This window comes from Bison bison, unplaced genomic scaffold (genome assembly GCF_000754665.1).
Source record: "Bison bison bison isolate TAMUID 2011002044 unplaced genomic scaffold, Bison_UMD1.0 scf7180017864317, whole genome shotgun sequence".
Classification (NCBI taxonomy): domain Eukaryota; kingdom Metazoa; phylum Chordata; class Mammalia; order Artiodactyla; family Bovidae; genus Bison; species Bison bison.
This window is the reverse complement of record NW_011494889.1, coordinates 8,604,128-8,617,409: the sequence shown is the minus strand read 5'-3', so window position 1 is coordinate 8,617,409 and position 13,282 is coordinate 8,604,128. Positions and strand designations below refer to the sequence as shown.

The following is a 13,282-nucleotide window of genomic DNA, read 5'->3' as shown; positions in this document are numbered from 1 at the left end:
CAGGGTGCTGTGTTTCTTGAAAGGAAAAGCCAGGAAAGAAAGCAGTGAAACTTCCCCCTCATTCATTCCATTCCCCAAACACAGACAGTCCATGACTTTATAAGGAAGACACACACAGTAACCTGGATTTAGCGTCCGTGGGAGCCCCAGGCTGATTTTCAAAACCTTATTCGAACTTAAAAGTTAGGTTTGGATGAGGTTCAAAACACAAAAAGAAAGGGCTATTTCTCATTCTCTCTGCTCCTCGCCAGGTCTCTCTGCAGGCTCAGGGCCGGGGAGGCGGTGTCAGGGTTCCTGCTGGGTCGTGGATGCTCCACTCTGCCGGGCTCTCCATGCCTTCCCAGCATGGCTCCAGCACTGGCCCCCACCTGCTCGAGGGCCCAGAGTTTGGCTCTCTCTGGCCGATGCCTTAGTTTCCCCACTTTTATCTTAGAACTCAGCTTTGCAGAACTGGAAAGAGCAGCGAGTCCCCCCTGAGGGAGGAGGGGTGGGGTTTGGGTCCACAGGGATAAAGGGATTTGTTCCGACCCGTACAGCTAGCTTAAAATAAATAAGGGGGGTCAGGTTCTCTATGACCTTTGGCAATATGCCCTTTTCCTTAAGATTTTCCCATCGTTCCTTTGCAACATGTCTGTCACTGACCTCACCCCCAACCCCTTTCTCTAAGAGACTCACAAATCTGAGGACTAAAAGCTGGTGTGCTTTCCTCAAACTGAACGATCCTGAAACCACACAGTCTGAAGGTCTCACTGAGACTGAGAAAGAAGAGAATTCCCGGCCAGATTTTCCAAGAACCAGGCCCTTCGAAACCATTATGAGCTTCAGTTACAGTGAAGTCACTGCAAAAGAAGCCTCCAGGCAGACAGTTCCAGCCACAATACTTACATGACCTAAGGCTCCTAACTTTACCTCTCTGACCCTCAGTTTTCTCAAAGCCTCAGGTTTGGGAAGAAGATTCCAGATAAGAATAAAGCCTTTCATGTGGAGTAGGAGCTCAGTACATAGCAACTCTAAGTGTTACTATCATGATCGTCTCATTCAGGACCATCCATCCCAAAGACAAGATTCTGTCTACATCAGTTCTCCACTCCAACTTCACATCAGAATCACCTAGGAAGTTTTGGGTTTTTTTTTTTCTTTTTTAAAAATGCCAATGCCTAGATCTTATCCTCAGTGATTCTGATTCAGTGGTCTGGACTAGGACCTAGGGAATCAGTTCCTTTTTCACAGCTCTCCAGGTGATTCCAGTATACACCTGTGGTTGAAAACTGTGCTCTAATCTGTGTTTCTCAACCTTTAACATGCACACGAATCTCCTAAGGGTCTTGCTAAAATGCAAGTTCTAACTCATTAGAGCTTTGGTCTGAGGCCTGAAGAGTCTGCATTGCCATCTAGCCCCCTGGGGACGCCACTGCTACTGGTTCATGGCCTCAGGAGGAATGGCACTCAAAACTCAAGGTCTTGGGCAGATGGCTGGAAAGTTTATAAGATTCTTCTCTGGAAGTCTCAAAGGCAAGCTCTGTCTAGCCAGGCTAGAGCTCACAGCCTCCTGAAAGCAGACAGCCAACTAAATGGCCTCAGACTGGGGCACAAGGACTCAGAACCAGAGGCTGTCCCCAAACGACTCTCTCTTTGGCTTCATGCTGTTGTTTTTTTTGGCGGTGGGAGGTGGGGCAGGGATGGGGGATGATCTAGCCTGCAGACAAGTGTGGCCGCAAAGACACTCAGTTGTGACACCACACCCTGCGTTCACTTGGAGCTGCCTTCTCAACACCGTCTGAGGGGAAAGGCACAAGGAAAGGGTCCTAGCTGCCTCCACTCAGATTAGCGGGGTGAAGGGGAACAGGGCCTGGCTTGGCAGGACGTCCTATCCAGAAGCAGCTGAAAACAATCACAGCTCTGCTGAGCCAGTCTCCTCTGATCAGCTAAGCAGGAAATCTTCCTGCCTGGAGCTGGCGAGGTAAGTGCACGGTTGAAGGGACTCCAGGGAAACTTGAGCAGGGTAGGGACTGGGCAGACAAGTCCCTCTGGCTTTGAGGTTGGCATATTTTGTGACCCTGAACAACATCGTCAAAATGACACTGACTGGTCGCCAACGACATGCCAGAGAATAATATAGAAATACTATTTGATCCTCCCATCAACTCGGCAAGTCAGGCATCATTACTGTCATTGTACAGATGAGGAAACTGAGGCTCGGTAGATATGTGACAATGGAACTTAGAGAGGACAGAGCCAGGACTGGAAGCCAAGATCAAAACTCTTAAATCTCTCGACGCCTCAACTTAACCCCTTCACGAGAAAGGGGAAAGGGTATAAATCAACAGAACGGAAAGGATGATGCTTATTAGCATTATAAATATTATCTGTCATTATCCTCATCAGAAGTGTAGTTAAGAGATACTGGGAGAAAAGGCTGGTGTCTGTCCTGCCATTCAGGTGGCTGAGCCCAGGCCCCTGAAGTCTCCAGGCCCTCTGGGGCAGGGTGCATGGCCCCTGATGACACCAGGGTGAGCACAGACCTTCAGAAGAAGGCCCTGGCTATGGGATAGAGCAAGCATCCAAAAATCCAACAGCTCAAGGAAGGAGACTGAGCTGGGTCACAGCTATCTGCTCCTGGGACCTGGGCCACCAGGCCAGGCCCAAGGCTGGAAATGAAACCCAACTGATGGGCCTTGAGAGCCAGCCTGAACCTGTACCCCAGCCTCATCTCTGTATAAACCACTGAAGGTTCCTGAGACAGAAAGCCTGTTCGAACGAGTGCCCCACTTCAAGGGCTCTGGCACCGAGGGCCGAAGGGGCCATGCTGGGAGCCTCCATCCCACGGGGCCCCAGGCCCCTCCTCCCAGGACCCAGGCAACTCTGGATTCATATTACCCCCACACAACTCCAACAATGGCTCCTGATCGTCATGCTCCACAAAGTCCTGAGGTTTCAAGAGGAGCTGGGAGCGGGGGTGGTCCACAGTAGGGAATACACAAGGAAGCAATGGTACAGTCACTGAAAATATTTTAAAACCACACCATGTCATTAAAAATGCTCATTCTACAGTGTTACATTAAAAAGCTACATACAAAGCTTTTTAAGTATGTAATCAGTAAGATTACAATTAATTTTAAGAAGCTATACAAATTAAAAAAAATAAAAAGAACAGAGGGAAATATAATCAAATGTTATCGGTGTGTGCATGCCAAGTTGCTTCAGTCGTGTCTGACTCTTTGCGACCCCAGGGACTGTCGCCCGCCAGGCTCCTCTGTCCATGGGGATTCTCTAGGCAAAAATACTGGAGTAGGTTGCCCTGACCTCCTCTAGGGGCTCTTCCCCACCCAAGGATTGAACACGCATCTCTTATGTCTCCTGCATTGGCAGGCACGTTCTCTGCCACTGGCACCACTGGGAAGCCCAAATCGGTGGCAATATTTAAATTACCAGACCGATCTCTGTTGGAAATTAAGCATTTCCGCGCCCCCCTCTCTTTTTTTAAAATGAGAATACAAACTACACAGGATAAGCAGAGTACTTTTTTTTTTAAGTTGAAGTACAGTTGATTTACCAGAGGAGCACATTCTGACTGAAGTCCATGTGTCTGAGGGGTCAGGATGAAGCCTTTCTGGGATGGCGCAGCCCCAGCGCGGGCAGCCCACAGCAGTGAGACCACACGGGTGTGGCTGCAGTCCAAGGCCCTGGGGCATTGGTGCTCACACGTAGGCTAGCAGGCCAGTGGGGAACCCTTCCCAGGGGGTTAATTCTCCAGTGTGTATATGTGCGTGTTAGTCACTCAGTTGTGCCTGACTGCTCACGACCCCATGGACTGTAGCCCACCAGGCTCCTCTGTCCATAGGATTTTCCAGGTGTGAATCCTGGAGTGGGTTGCCATTTCCTTCTCCAGGGGATCTTCCCTACCCAGGGATTGAACCTGCGTCTCCTGCATAGTGGGCAGATTCTTTACCTGCTGAGCCACTGGGGAAGCTGGGGAACATAACAAAAAGCCCATTAGCCCACAAAGTGCTCTAAAGGATTCTGGTGAAAGATGCCTACTGAAACAGTCCAGACAGGTGCCCTGCCCCAGGCGAGAGGGCAGAAGGCAGTTGCCACCGAGGGCTCCAGGGTCCCTGGGAGACCCCTGGCCGACGAGGATTCCTGCCTGTGCCACAAAGCCTGCCAGCGCGAGGGTGTAAGAGGGATGTGCTTTACCATATGGGGCTCAGGAGCCTCCTAGGAAGGCTGGCGGGAGGCAGAACGGCAGGTCCCCGAGCCCCACGAAAATGTGAAAGAGGAAAGGCCTTTAAAGTGAAGGGAGGCACCAGCTGTCGTCAAAACAACACCAATTACAGGGGCTACGAGCAAGGCTCCTCCCCAGGGGGCCAGGCGGTCACCCAGCCTCCTGGGCTCCAGGCCCAGCCTGAGGCTGCGGCTGCAGGCCGGTCACCAGCTGGGCAGGGCAGCCCCAGTCCAGAAAGCAGCCCATACAGGTCCTGCTGACCGAGAAGTCTCCAGGGTCACAGGGTCGGGTACTTGTGCTGGTGGCCAGGACTAGGGAAGCACCTTCTCTGGAGATTTTAAAGGACTAAGCACCTGGGATAATTGCAACAGTAAAATAGGAGAAAAGTGATGTCCTTGTCCCTTGGAGCTGGGGAGGAGACAGAGTAAGAGAGATCAGAAATGCTGCTTCTCTGGGGCCCCTTACTCACAGCTCACGGCAAGGCGCACCATCGTTGACGGGGCCCCCTGGATGTCCTCTGCTGCCAGCATCTGAGCCCAGAGACCCTGGGGTGGAGTGAAAAAGGCCCACCCTCAGGAAGCCAAGGAAGCAGGAAGGGCCTGAGTGTCAGACCAGGGTTTTGTCCCTGTTCTGTGACTTCCTAGCCGTGGGGCTGGTGACAAGCCCCTTCCTTCCCCTACATTAGGTGTAAGAGGTACCAGCCTTGTTGCTGCATCAAAATGTGTGTGGATTCATGAAAAACATTTCTGTGATGATACTCCTAAAACTATCATATTCTAAACCAATGGAAGATATCTTATGACTAGTGGAGCATCATTATAAAGTGGGGGCATTATGGGGACTTTCCTGGTGGTCCAGTGGCCAAGACTCTGTGCTCCCAATGCAGGGGGCGTGAATTCGACCCCTGGTCAGGGAACTGGATCCCATATACCACAACTACAAGATCCTGTGTGCTGCAACTAAGACCCAGCACAGCTAAATAAATAAATAAAATATTATAAAAAATAAATAATAAAGGGGGCATTTTGCTCACCTCTCATGAGAACATACAAATAAGAAGCAAAAACAGACACATTAATCTTTTTTTTCAAACCCTTCACCCACACAGTCTAAAATCAGGACTGGATAGGAACACAGGATGGGGCTCCTGAACCAGAGGGAAGAGAAAGGGATACACAAAACCAGAGAGACCAGGGAAGAAGGAAGAAGGTTAGAAAGCACATGCCGGTCTCCCGGGAATGAGCCCCGCACCCCTGGGAAAGAGGCCGAGATGAAAAGGAGGAGCAGCTGGGGGAAAACAGGCCGAGAGAACAGGATGCGATTGTTCTCGGGGACAGACAGGGCGGCCACCCTGCTTTGTGCGTTAATGCAATTAAGGCCCGGTGGGCGGGGGCCCGCGGTTTGGAATCCCATAGCTCCAGCCCATCTCGGGGCAGCTGAGCCTGAGTGTGGGGCTGGAGCTGGAGGCAGCTCGGCTCAAAGCGGGCAGCGGCCCGGACAGCCGGGGTGAAGCCCTCATTCCAGGAGACGGGCACTTCCCTCCTCCCCCGGCACCGTCCTGGGAGTTCCCTGAAGCCCAGCCTCAGCCCTGACCCCAGTTAACACTCCCACTAATTGCTGGGGCTGCAGACAGCCTGAAAGCCCAGGGAGCAAAAGAGTCAGAGTTAATTAAGGAGGGAGAAAAAGTCTGCGTCTTCATTCTTCCTTCCCTCCGCCCTGCTCCTCTGGGTCTGGCGTCTAGTTTCAAGGAAGCTCCTGAGGCAGGGCTCTTGAGCCCGGAGCCAAAACCAACAACGGCACATGGAAATTATTGAACAGGAGCAGCTGGGCCAACAGGGCTTCTAGGAGCCTCCCTCCAAAGCTGTCCAGCTCTCCAAATTTCCCAGACGTGTGTCGAGGAGCCACTCCCCACCCATCCCAAGGAAAACCACATGGTCCCTCTGTTTGCTCTCAAATGAGGATGGCACAAGTTCTTGCCACTAAGGGGGGATTCCTCCAGGGGGCAGTGGGCCATTCTGTAGGCCAAACACTAATTACGCAACACAGACATCTGCCAAGTACTACCTCACCTAGTTTCACAACTACCCAGTGAGGTAAGTACTGTTCTTGTCCTGACTTCACAGAGGGGGAAACTGAGGCTTAGAGGAGATAATGAACTCACCCAAGCTCAACAAGGCAGCAAGCAGCAGAGGAATGATTCAGACTCCTGCACTCTGACTCCAAAACCTGCCACTTGGATATTATAGTTCATGAGAAATGAGCCTTGTGGAGCTGCTTAGCCAAGGATCCTTGAGGTTTCCATGAGGTCCGTGAACCTCCCCACCAAGGACATAAAATGCACAATTTAATGTGTTTGGGTGTGAATGCACTTTTCAGGGTAAAGGTGGGTGTCAAAGTTCTCTTTAGATTATAAAAGGGGTCTGGAACCCAAAAAGAGGTTAACAAATGTGGGCCAATGAGGTGATACCTCAAGCGATGATTTGCTAAGTTGACTCCAGGACACAGATCTTTTAACTTGAGTCCTCTACTTTTTCACTTCACTTCCTTACATGCTAATGAAACAGCCAAGAGGGAAGCTAAATTTCTCCAGAAATAGACGATGTGCTGGCAGTTTAACTTTAGGCAACTTAGCACTGAAAATCCCCTTGGCCTGCTTGGAAGAGTATCCAAGAGACACATTGTGGGGGAGGAGAATGACAGGTGAACAGACCGGCCCTGCGGATGAAAGGGATTTCCTACCTAGCATTTTTTTACTTCTTTCAGTCACTGAAAAACAAGTTCCAGCATTCTCCCAATTCTTGCTTGAATTCACATAGCGGAAAATACATTACCAGCAGTCTATCAGAAATTCACAGGGGGAAGAAAGTTTCTGTTCCAAACGAATTTGCTACACATGTAAAGACCACTGTCTATCTATTCATAAAAACAATGATATCCAAGGACTTTCCTGGTAGTCCAGTGGCTAAGGCTCCACACTCCTGATGCAGGAGGCCCAGGTTCCATCCTTGGGCTGGGAACTAGATCCCACATGCCGCAGCTAAAAAGATCCTGCATACCACAAATAATGGCCCAGCACAGCCAAAGAAAATAAATACATATTTTTAAAACCAATGGTACCCCTTAACTGGGGCCACTGTCCTCATTTTCAGATGCTCCAAGACAGCAACCAATAACAGTGGTGCTGTTGCCCACATTTGACAGCCAATATTCTCAAGCATGAGCTCTCCTGGTAGCTCAGCTGGTAAAGAAACCGCCTGCAATGCAGGAGACCCTGGTTCAATTCCTGGGTCGGAAAGATCCCCTGGAGAAAGGATAGGCTACCCACTCCAGTATTCTTGGGCTTCCCTGGTGGCTCAGATGGTAAAGAATATGCCTGCACTGCGGGAGACCTGGGTTCAATCTCTGGTTTGGGAACATTCCCTTGAGGAAGAGATGGCAACCCACTCCAGTATTCTCTGGTTTCACTAGTGGCTCAGACGGTAAAGACTCCACCTGCAGGGCGGGAGACCTGGGTTTGATCCCTGGGTTGAGAAGATTCCCTGGAGGAGGGCATGGCAACTGCAACTCACTCCAGTATTCTTGCCTGGAGAATCCCCATGAACAGAGGAGCCTGGCGGGCTACAGTCCATGGGGTCACAAAGAGTCAGACACGACTGAGCGACTAAGCACAGCACAGCACAGCACATTATCAAGTACGCCTTCCATGCTTCACCCACGCTTTCTCATTTAATCCTAACTCCAACCCTATGAGGCCTGGGGATTATTATCTCTGACTTACAGACAACAAAATTAAGACTCAGAGAGGTTAAACAGCTGCCCAAAAACACACAGCGAGGAAGTAACAGAACCAGGATTCAAGTCTGTCTGACCCTGAAGATGGGACCTGAGACCAAGATCACTTAAAGCAGATCTGCAGACCAAACTGTTTGTTGTAGGTCCTTGGAGAGATAAGTACAGGAAGAGAGAGTAAAGAAGACTTTAGAGAAGTTCCAGCAATTTGATAGTTACACACTCAAGCGTGTCACGGCAGACTTGTCTCTCTGAATAGAGAAAGCATACAGATCAGCCTGGACATGTCAGACTTGTGATGGTCGTGTTCAGTGGGGCACATATCCGTCCCCAGATGAATGAAATAAGCCACCGGCCCTTCACCTCAGTTTGAGAAACACTGTCCGAAAGCCCTCTACAAACACGGCACCTATGCTGCTCAAAAGAGGACGCTCGCCCAGGTGCCTCCTCGCAGAACAGTCTTCCAGCAGGCATTCCTCAGCTTTTTACATGCCCACACATCACCTGGGCATCTTGTTAAAATGCAGGCTGATGTGGGCAGTTCAAGTGGGGCTCAAGACTCTCCATTTCTAACCAGGAGGCATGGGTACTGCTGGTCTGGGGACCTGACATCAAGAAGCAAGGTTCCAACTGCACATCACTCAGGAGCAGATAAGGTGGAACTGGGAGCTCCACCGGACAAAGCCTGCCAGAACCCAGTAACGGGCCCAAGAACAGGCACACCCTCTGGGGCTGGCTGTGAGAGGGCGGGACGCCCTGCATGGCCGGGCTCCTATCATAGGCAACCTCGGAAACACACCTTCCCCACCCTAGCCTGAGCCTGGGACATCAGGGGCCCTTTTCTCCTGAGTTGCAGAAACAAGGCCTCAAAGGCAGAGAAAAGCAGCTCTGAAGCATTTGCTACCTATAACCAGACCAGAGAAGAGGAGGTATTCTGATTAAACTGTGCTTCCTGGGGCTTCCCTGGTGGCTCAGTGGTGAAGAATCCTCCTGTCAATTCAGGAGAAAGGAGTTTGATCCCTGGACCAGGAAGATCCCACATTCCGAGAAGCAACTAAGCCCATGGGCCATAACTACTGAGCCTGTGCTCTGGGGCCTGGAAACGGTAACTCCTGAGCCTGAGTGCTGCAATTACTGAAGCCCGAATGCCGCAGAGCCAGGACTCCACAAGCGAAGCCACCACAGTGAGAAGCCCTTGTACGGCAACCGGAGCAAAGCCCACACGGCAACTAAGACCTAGCTCAGCCCACAAATAAACACATAAACTCACAGATGCTGAAAAAGAACATTTCAGGCTTTTTCAGAGAAGTCTATTCCTCTTTGAGGTGCTCTTCCTGTCTTTAAAAAGAAAAGAAATTATGGATTCTCAATTCAATGGAAGACGACTAGTCAGCAATAAAAGAGAACACACACACACACTTTATACATACAGCAACATGGATGAATTTCAAGAATATCACGTTAAGCAAAAGAAGCTCACACATACACACACAGAGACAACTGTGCTTCCTGCCTTGGCTCTGCTCGTCCCACCCTGTGGCTGGATCTTGGACAGTGGCGCCCTGGGAGGATCACCACACATGCACTTTTGGGTCACCTCAGAGGGCAGAAATGGTTCCTCAGTGGCCACTCCAGAGGGAAATGGGAAGTTCCCACTTGCTTCAGGTTCCCTGTCCAATTCCCTGGACTGTTCTCCTTATTACCACTCTGCATCTCCTAATTCAACTTATGGCCCAAGGCGTACTTATTAACTGGGCAAATCACAATAAATGGTTCAGATCTCCCACTCATTAGGGATTCACTCTTTCATTCAAAAATGTATTTGGACCAACTGCCACGAGCCTGGCCCCACGATGGGCTCACCCTTTTCTAAGAGGTAGGGAATAAATGACCAATGGGGCCATGATGCCATTAACTCAGGCAAAGTGCCTGTTCCTGGAGCCAGAGGAAGGCGAGCTTCTGCGCAGCAGCTTTCCTTCATGCATGGACTCAGGGAAAGGCAGTCCTCAGGGCGGGGCTGGGCCCTTGAGGCTGACGGTACCTGACACCAACTCCTTCACCTCCCTCACAACAGGGCCTGAGGGTTACTGACACACACAGCAAACAGCCAGAGGGGCTTGATGTCTGAACCAAAAGTGCCTGGACAAGACACAACCCACACTGGGGAGAATCAGGCTGAAAAACCAACTCCGGATCTCAGCTGACTCTCTGAAACCACGAACCGCTTTCTTCTTTGCAAACCCAAACCACATTCTCCTACCTCCAAACCCTGCTGTGTGCTACTTCCCTACAAGATGCTCTCACTCCCGTCAGTACTTGTGACAGCCAAAAACATCTCCAGACACTGCCAATGTCTTCCAGGGGGACAAAACCATCCCCGTTTGTGAACACTGCACTGGGGGATGGCCTGAAACCCTGGCTGTGTGTAAGAAACACCTGGGGAGCTTCTGACTCACCTGTACCTGGGCCCACCTCACACACATTCTAATTCTGGTCTAAGATTCTACAAGTAAACAAGAATGTCTATCACTTTACAGGCCCTTTATGTTCCTTTAACGTGCTGGTTGGTTCATTCACTAGACGGAATTTCTCCAGAAGCATGAACTACATTTTTTTTCCCCTTCTCTTCGGGAAGCTCTAGACAATGCTCCATGCAGCACCTATTTCATGCTAATCAGAAGAGTTTGGAAAGTTCTTGAGCCCTCTCCACCCCAACTAGATGAAGACGCCACTGCAGGTAGCACTCTCTCTCCCAGATTCAATTGTATATGACAAAAATAATCTACTAACACGATCTTCCAAGCTTCACGAGGAGGAGGGGACAGAGGCGGGGGTCAATGAGAGTCCAGTCTGACTGACTTTGGTCTCAGTCCCCAACCTCTGAAGGAGCCCCCCTCCATGCTGTCGCTTGGGTGTGAGGACCCTTTGCTAAATGGCCAGGATGCCCGCCTATGTGTACTCAAGTTTATTGATCCCTCTCCACCTTTCTTGGCCAGAATGGAAGGCATAAGGCCAAGGCACAGCTGCAACAGTAGAAAATCCAGTCTACCTGACATTGCTGCTTCCCTCGGGCTGATCATGACTTGGAATTAAACTCAGGCCCAGAACTAGCCTTTTTCTGAGACCCAAAGGCAAGAATCTTTCCCCACACCTTGCTTCAAGGGTTCCCCAGGAGGATCTGGAGAACTGACTGACACTGGCCTGGCCAGTGTTGATGGGATGCAGTCAAGTTCACATCCTGCCTTCCAAACTCCCCACACCTGAGGCTACTCCTGCAGGCCACCTCTTCAGAGAAAGCCAACAAAGAGCGATAAGGTGTCAAGGAAGAAGATCTGGCTCTTAACCCCTAGCAGCCCGAAGTGGAAATACATTCATCACTCACAAGCTGCTTAGAGAGCAGACATGCCATCCTTCCAAATTTTTATACTTGGGCTTCCCTGGTAGGTCAGTCAGTAAAGTATCTGCCGGCAATGCAGGAGACAAGGATTCGATCCCTGGGTGGGGAAGATCCCATGGAGAAGGGAATGGCAAACCATCCAGTATTCTTGCCTGCGGAATTCCATGGACAGAAGAGCCTGGCGGGCTACAGTCCAGGGGGTCACAAAGAGTCCCATACAGCTAAAGGACTAACACTTTCACTTTCAACACTAAAGACTAAACAAAGGGTGGGAAACCCCAGGGGCCACATTTCCCCTAAAAAAACAGCAAAGGCTATTCGAGCTCTCAAGATCAGATTTCTCACTAAAATTCACTCGCTAATACATAAGGATGTAAATTGCCATGTGGTTAGATCAGATCAGTCACCCAGTCGCGTCTGACTCTTTGCGACCCCATGAATCGCAGCACGCCAGGCCTCCCTGTCCATCACCAACTCCTGGAGTTCACTCAGACTCACGTCCATCGGGTCAGTGATGCCATCCAGCCATCTCATCCTCTGTCATCCCCTTCTCCTCCTGCCCCCAATCCCTCCCAGCATCAGAGTCTTTTCCAATGAGTCAACTCTTCGCATGAGGTGGCCAAAGTACTGGAGTTTCAGCTTTCGCATCATTCTTTCCAAAGAAATCCCAGGGCTGATCTCCTTCAGAATGGATTGGTTGGATCTCCTTGCAGTCCAAGGGACTCTCAAGAGTCTTCTCCAACACCACAGTTCAAAATCATCAATTCTTCGGTGCTCAGCCTTCTTCACAGTCCAAATCTCACATCCATACATGACCACAGGAAAAACCACAGCCTCGACTAGCCAGACCTTTGTTGGCAAAGTAACGTCTCTGCTTTTGAATATGCTATCTAGGTTGGTCATAACTTTCCTTCCAAGGAGTAAGCGTCTTTTAATTTCATGGCTGCAGTCACCATCTGCAGTGATTTTGGAGCCAAAAAATAAAGTCTGACACTGTTTCCACTGTTTCCCCATCTATTTCCCATGAAGTGATGGGACTGGATGCATGATCTTCGTTTTCTGAATGTTGAGCTTTAAGCCAACTTTTTCACTCTCCACTTTCACTTTCATCAAGAGGCTTTTTAGTTCCTCTTCACTTTCTGCCATAAGGGGGGTGTCATCTGCATATCTGAGGTTATTGATATTTCTCCCAGCAATCTTGATTCCAGCTTATGTTTCTTCCAGTCCAGCGTTTCTCATGATGTACTCTGCATAGAAGTTAAATAAACAGGGTGACAATATACAGCCTTGACGAACTCCTTTTCCTATTTGGAACCAGTCTGCTGTTCCATGTCCAGTTCTAACTGCATACAAATTTCTCAAGAGGCAGATCAGGTGTTCTGGTATTCCCATCTATTTCAGAATTTTCCACAGTTTATTGTGATCCACACAGTCAAAGGCTTTGGCATAGTCAATAAAGCAGAAATAGATGTTTTTCTGGAACTCTCTTGCTTTTTCCATGATCCAGCGGATGTTGGCAATTTGATCTCTTGTTCCTCTGTCTTTTCTAAAACCAGCTTGAACATCAGGTTCACGGTTCACATATTGCTGAAGCCTGGCTTGGAGAATTTTGAGCATTACTTTACTAGCGTGTGAGATGAGTGCAATTGTGCGGTAGTTTGATCATTCTTTGGCATTGCCTTTCTTTGAGATTGGAATGAAAACTGACCTTTTCCAGTCCTGTGGCCACTGCTGAGTTTTCCATATTTGCTGGCATATTGAGTGCAGCACTTTCATAGCATCGTCTTTCAGGATTTGAAAGAGCTCAACTGGAATTCCATCCCCTCCACTAGCTTTGTTCGTAGTGATGCTTTCTAAGGCCCACTTGACTTCAC

The 13,282-nt window shown here is 49.7% G+C and overlaps 1 long non-coding RNA gene across 1 annotated transcript in view; it reads right to left on the bottom strand.

Annotated features, from left to right (window-relative positions):
* The window catches only part of LOC104997929, a 46,614-nt gene extending 35,136 nt beyond the window's left edge, over positions 1-11,478 (bottom strand). The window contains exon 1 of the long non-coding RNA XR_826379.1: positions 9,282-11,478. This is a non-coding gene — a long non-coding RNA (uncharacterized LOC104997929). The remainder of the gene's footprint in view (positions 1-9,281) is intronic.
* Positions 11,479-13,282: the final 1,804 nt, after the last annotated feature.